This window comes from Ascaphus truei, chromosome 17, assembly GCF_040206685.1.
Source record: "Ascaphus truei isolate aAscTru1 chromosome 17, aAscTru1.hap1, whole genome shotgun sequence".
Classification (NCBI taxonomy): Eukaryota; Metazoa; Chordata; class Amphibia; order Anura; family Ascaphidae; genus Ascaphus; species Ascaphus truei.
Genome location: NC_134499.1, coordinates 42,193,569 through 42,200,213, shown reverse-complemented (window position 1 = coordinate 42,200,213; position 6,645 = coordinate 42,193,569).

Below are 6,645 nucleotides of genomic sequence, written 5' to 3'. Positions count from 1 at the left end.
ATTAAATACAAATATAACACCGTTTACTGCAAATGCAATAACCTTTTATTAATGGAAAACATGAAATGCAGGCAGTTGAAAGGAATATTTGCATCAAGCAATTTCTCTTCTGACTTCTTTAATTGCTCGAAATAATTTATCACAATCACATCCTAGGTAAATCCGGGAGAAATCATGGAAAAGTATCTTGATACAGTACATTGGACTTTAAAAAATGAATGCGTGAAGTGATCCAGAGAGGGTTATATATATCAATGCTTCTTCAGTGGAAAAAGCAACACTGTATAAGAAAAATAGAATATAATTTTCAAAGTTTTCTCAGCCGTGGAGCTGACATTTCCCCAAGTTCCTTTTTTTTGAGACTTTGATAAATAACCTATTAATGTCCTTATTCAATATGATGTAAAGCATCATCCCTGTGCAGAAAGACAACTCCACAGGATGTTGAACAAGGGCCAACGTGTCAGTTTAATAGGAAAGCTGTGCAATAGGAAATGAATCCTTCACTTGTGATACCTTTTTTATTGCGACTCTGGTCAAGCTGATATTGTGAGCTTATTGTTATAGCCGACGTCCTTTATGATCTTCAGGAAATGTACTAATTTTCAAGAGAGCACATAGTCTCACCATCCAAGTGTTATGGTCGCGTACGTCGCTGTGTACTGTCCAGGGGACAGACCCGCTAGGCAGAGGTGGAGAGTAGAGACCAACCCGTACCTGGGATGCCAATTCCTGAAGAGTAGAGTAGTAAGGTCTGAGTCCGAGGTCAGGGCAGGGGATGGCAGGATAAACGTGGTCACTGTTCTGGGGTCAGGGCTGGAGAAGGCAGAGTAGCAGGGGGTCACAGTTTCGAGGTCATCAACGATAGGCAAGAACAAGACAGGTAAGACACGGCTTCCAACGGGGAACAAAGTTAGCAGACCCTTGCACAGGCAAGGAAGAGAGGGGAATGAAGCCTTATAAAGGGAGCTAGCAGGTGCAAGCAGTAAGTCCAGAATGAGGCTAACTTCCTGCCTAGGCAGCCATGTTGGTAGAGGCAGACTTCCTGCCTCGGTGGCCATGTTGGGAGATCCTAGTCGATCCAGAATGAGGCTGACTTCCTGCCTTGGCGGCCATGTTGAGGGATCCTAATACCAAGAGATCACATGGTCTCACCGTCCATGAAATCACATGGTCTCACCATCCAAGCGATGACATGGTCTCGCCATCCAAGCAATCACATGGTCTGACCGTCCAATCGGTCACATGGTCTGACCCGTCCAAGCAATTACATGGTCTCACCGTCCAAGCGATCACATGGTCTGACCGTCCAAGCGATTACATGGTCTGACCATCCAAGCGATCACATGGTCTCACCATCCAAGAGATTACCTGCAGCCTGGTGATGCTCTGGTGCTGCCAGACTTTTGGTAAGGAGAGGGCTATTCTCTGTATTGACTAGTGACATTTAAGTTTCAATTGCAACAATAAAAACTGAAATGTACAGTTGTACAAAATGCAATAATAGTACAGAATAATGCAGTGTTCTATTTATTCATTATTGCACCGGCACAATAACCGCATAAGTAAGTCTTCAAGTTTGAAAGACATGTTGAAAAAGTATTTGTTTTTTTTAACAAATTACAACCTTATTACTGAATAGGTAGAAGCCACATTTCTCTCTTAACTATGAAACATTTTCTCTAATATAAGCACAACATGTTTAGTCCAAAATAATTAGGAAAGTAATCCTACTGAATATGTACTGTATACTTTCATTATATTCCTTCAAACATACATACTGTAGCATGGTATTAATTTCGTAATATATTTTATATAAGGTGCCTATAAATTCTGCAGCATAGTACAGTGGCGGTTAAAGATAGTGTTGAGGCTGCTGTGACTGAGGTTTCAAACACTCATGCTGTATTCAAAAGCCGACGTTTCGGATGCCACACAAGCATCTTCATCAATGGATAGATGTACAATCAAAAGAATGGCTCTATGAATACAGACCCTGACAAATTCTGTGAAACATATGTGGGGTCTAAGACGTGACGTGTGACATCAGACGCCATGACGAGCAGCGTCGAGGCAGAGAGAGATCAGCCCGCAATTTGGGGTCTGAGGCGTGTTATTTAATTATACACCATCTATTTTAAATAATGTATTATTTCGCTTATACGTGATACTTAAGCCTAAAACCTAAGGGATACTAGTGATCAATACTTTTGAACCTCGATGTGATACTACTTATTAATATTATTATCCTAGATATCTCTCCTCCAGTCAGCACATTATGAGGAACTGTCTCCTAAGTGTCCTCCATTTCATATGTCTATCCCATTCCCCAATACGTCCTCTCCTCTGTACACTATAACTTTGTGCTAATACAACAATAACTTACTAAATAAGTGTAACAGAGAGTTCAAAGGCTGCTATACCGCACTACTCACGTGGATAATACTCGGACAGAGCTGGATGCGATCATTCTCAGTTTCTTGCTTGAAGTGTATAGCGATACATTTGAATCGCACTTTAAGGACAAACAATACTTCAGGGGTAGCTCTGATTTCATCCTTTTCCTTTTAATCTCACTGTATGTTGACTCACGTTATGGTTTCTTGATACACATTGTCTATGTGCTGTATGTGTCTGCCTTTCTCCTATAAATAGAGCACTTTAAATATGTCTCCAGTTTTTTATCCATCACTATTACAAGTTACTTTTTATTTCATATCGTTCCATTTGTGAGGTGTGCGCCACTGTAGGGTTTATCTTTGGTCCCGGCACAAACCAGCTATTATTTTGAGGCAAACTTTGATTATTCCTCATAACTAAGGTTACATGACCGCTCATTATCTGCCTGGCAGCATCTGGGATCCACTTTCCTCTTTGGCTTTTTGGTGAAAGATGTCGTCATGGTGCAAGAGGGAACTGCGAGGATATCACATAGGGAAGTGACATAAGCTTCCTGATCCATTTCCTCATACATATGTGAAGGCCCAGGCAGAACCTGATGGGTGACCCCCAAAGGTCAGCTACGGTCCAGGAAAGTCTTGCAAGTGGGCATGAGAAGACGTTATGCAGGATATATATACTGTTTTGCACCAGAATAGACTCTCGCCCCATTTCCATAGGATTCAATGGCAGTGCTGGTCCAATATATATTACCACATATCCCAGCATAATGTGCTGCAGGGAGCAGTGAGCAGGGAGCAGTGAGCAGTGAGCAGGGAGCAGGGAGCAGGGAGCAGGGAGCAGGGAGCAGGGAGCAGGGAACAGGGAGCAGGGAGCAGGGAGCAGGCTACATGTGCAGGTTATTGTTACATTGGAGACGGTTTCTACGGATGTTTTATATGTGGAAATGTTTTATTTTCCAAATCCACAAACTGACTGAATCTTAAACATATTACTAGATTATATTTGTCCTTGATCATTTATATGATTTTTCACTCAGCATCTCAGGAGTGAGTGAGCTTGTTTCCCTCTCCTCAAACTTTTTATTAAATATTTATGCTTTTTACGCTATGGGCTGCGCGCTTTCTCTTTTGTTTTTATATATATAGATTGTAACATCGCCGGAAGAAGAGATCAGTGTATCTCGAAAGCTCGCACAAATAAAAGCATTTCGTTAGCCACAGAACGGTATCATCTATTTATTTTTTGATTATTGAAGCTCGGCTAACACGGTACTGATACCTCTACATGAATATATATATATATATATATATATATATATATATATATATATATATATATATATATATACCATACCATACATTTTAAGTTATGGTGGGTGAAAAAGGCGACAGAAAACCTCCACCGTTAGCATATAGCCAATAAAGAATATCACTTGTGAGCACATTCACATGTCTTAGACAGGTCTGCACCCTGCCTTTCAATATATATATATATATATATATATATATATATATATATATATATATATATATATATATATATATATATATATATATATATATGCAAAGTCCCATATGAGTCCAAGAAATAGAAATATATATTCATGGTGTTCAGAAACGTTCAGTCCATCTGTTTTAATAGTAGTATGTGATAATAATCTCACTCAAAGTTTAGTGGAAAAATAAGATTGGGGTTTATGGATAATAGGGACAGATGTAGCTGGTTAGACCAGTCTGACCTGTTCCTCACCCCACTTACAGTACACGGAGTAACCACTTAGAGTGTATGCAGCAAGTCACAATGTGGATAAGAAATCCCAGGTGATAGGTGAAACAACCTTGGTATTGATTAGTACTCACAGTGTATGAGAAATTCTTGACTCCTTTTTGGCATGCTTCCCGCAATGAAAATAGCAGTTAGTGTGAATCCCAGGGTAGGGTCAGCCATGCACATCAACCGGAACAGGAAAAATGGAGCTCAGCACATCAAGCAAATTAAAAACATTTTATTATAGGTGACATCAGGGATGGGTGGGCAACAGGTAACGCTGACGCGTTTCGCGCTTAGCAAGTGCTTTGTCATTTGAATCCATCTTGAGAGCCTGTTTTTCAGTGCTCAGCATCTCAGGAGTAGAAGGCGTCCTCAATATACTAACAACGTGTGGGACAAACCATTTGAAAAGACACAAAAGTCTGTTTTTGCGTCACACAATTTGAACAATATGAAAACGCACCCCTCGCCCGGCAGATATAGACTCCCGGCTGTGTTGTTCTGTGTTGGTACAATTTAGTTTCAGCTACACAGATCATAGATCAAGTTTATAGTGTAATAGAAATGGAATGTCTTTATTGATTATTTCCATAACTCATCTCCAAATATGGATTAGTGTTTCTGATACCTAAAACGGCTCAGAGCACTGTTCTTTATTATTATTTATTACCATTAAATTCCTTCCGACTTGTACTGTAAATATCCCGTAATGTATTTCCAGCAGACTAATGTGGTTATTCTGCTTAAACTAATGATGAAGCCAGTAAAACATATATATTTTTTCATTTTAGAGCATAATAACACGTATTTTTTTTATCACCATGGATAATCTTGACGTGCATTGTTTGCTGCAGTATAACTGCATATTTGGTTGAGAGAGATTGGGATGTAGAAAATCGGTGTTGAAAAATAACATTGATTGAGCTAACGCTTATATTAACAGCACAGGCGGTGATAATTATACGTACAAACAAACTCTGAATGCTGCACGGTGTGTATGATACAGTTAATTGATACTGAGGCATTTCAGTCATTCAGTATTTTACCATAACTGTATTATTTTCACCCAACTTTGTGAAATCCCTGCGTGTGATGTGGGGAGAAGCTACTATAAGTGAAACCCATGTGGGATCCATCAAATTCTGCTTCTGTCCATCTTTATGTTCTAGTTTCTTAGCATCAGAACACCCACCAGGTCTCCAACGGCTTCCCCCGACTTTACTTAATGACCTGAGGTGTAGAAATTGTGTTTCACAAACGCGTTACCTTTGGCGTTAGAATGTCAGACACAAACGTTCTCGCAATACAGACAGGGAGTGAAAATAATGGCTACCTAATTTAAAAAAACAGATAATGTACATTGTACAGGAACCTTGAGAACATTTTATATTCTTTATATTGTTTTCCAATCAACTACATTTGCTGAGTGATTTTAGTTCATTCACTACCATCCAGTAATACCCTGTGACAAAAGACCAGCTGGAAATGCGTGTCACTGAGTTACAATAAGGTATGTGTTGCTAGGTTGAGAAGGTCTTAGTGGCGGTTTTGATTAATTATGGGTATTTAGAGACACATCAAAGAGTGTGGAAGAAAATAAACCACTAAAATACTCGGTCACTTCTATCTTGCGGGATTGGGACACAGAACGTATACCATGTGATAACCTGCAGTTCATTGAAGTGTGTACTAGAGAAAGGGCGTGCATACATGGAGCCAGTAATGCACCAGGCACAGAGGCATTTCCTTTTGTTTCGCTTTCAGTATATTTTATCTAAAGACACCTTCTTTCCTGAAAAATATTCTTTAAAAGAGGCAGTCCGTGTGGCCCTGTAAAAAAATATTTTTTTCTGTTTTAATTATATGCAGCCTTTGATTACCTTTATTGAAAACTAATTTCCTAAGCTGTCGATCGATTAGTACACCCGTAATTGATCAGCATAGATCCAGGGTTCACTAAATGGCTGCCTTTCAGTTTCATAAAAAAAATAGAATGAACGAACATGGTGAATATTTTACACATAAACTCACTTTTCTACATCAAAATGAAAACATATTCTGGAAAGAGTTTGTGATTTATATTGCTTACTTGTAATGTAGCACATTGGAAATAATTATTGCTTTACAGTATGTGTTTATTTCAGTGTATAGGAAAAATAATAAGTTTTCAATTTCCATACTGGGGTTGTTTTTGTGATCTACAGTATTAACAAAAATGCAATAAGATAAAAACCAGCAAAACATTTGACTTATTTATTTTCAAGGCTGTGTTTACACACCGTTTAATAGTACTATAAACCATTATTAATAAGTAGCACTGCTAATGAAATGTTATAGCTTCATGTTTCCAATATAAATGTCGTTTTTTTATTTCCAATCGCAATTTTCCGTATTCTTGCGGAACAATTTATAATGGAAAGTTATTTCAAATAAAATAAAATAATGTATTGGACATAAAGTAAATGTTGATTT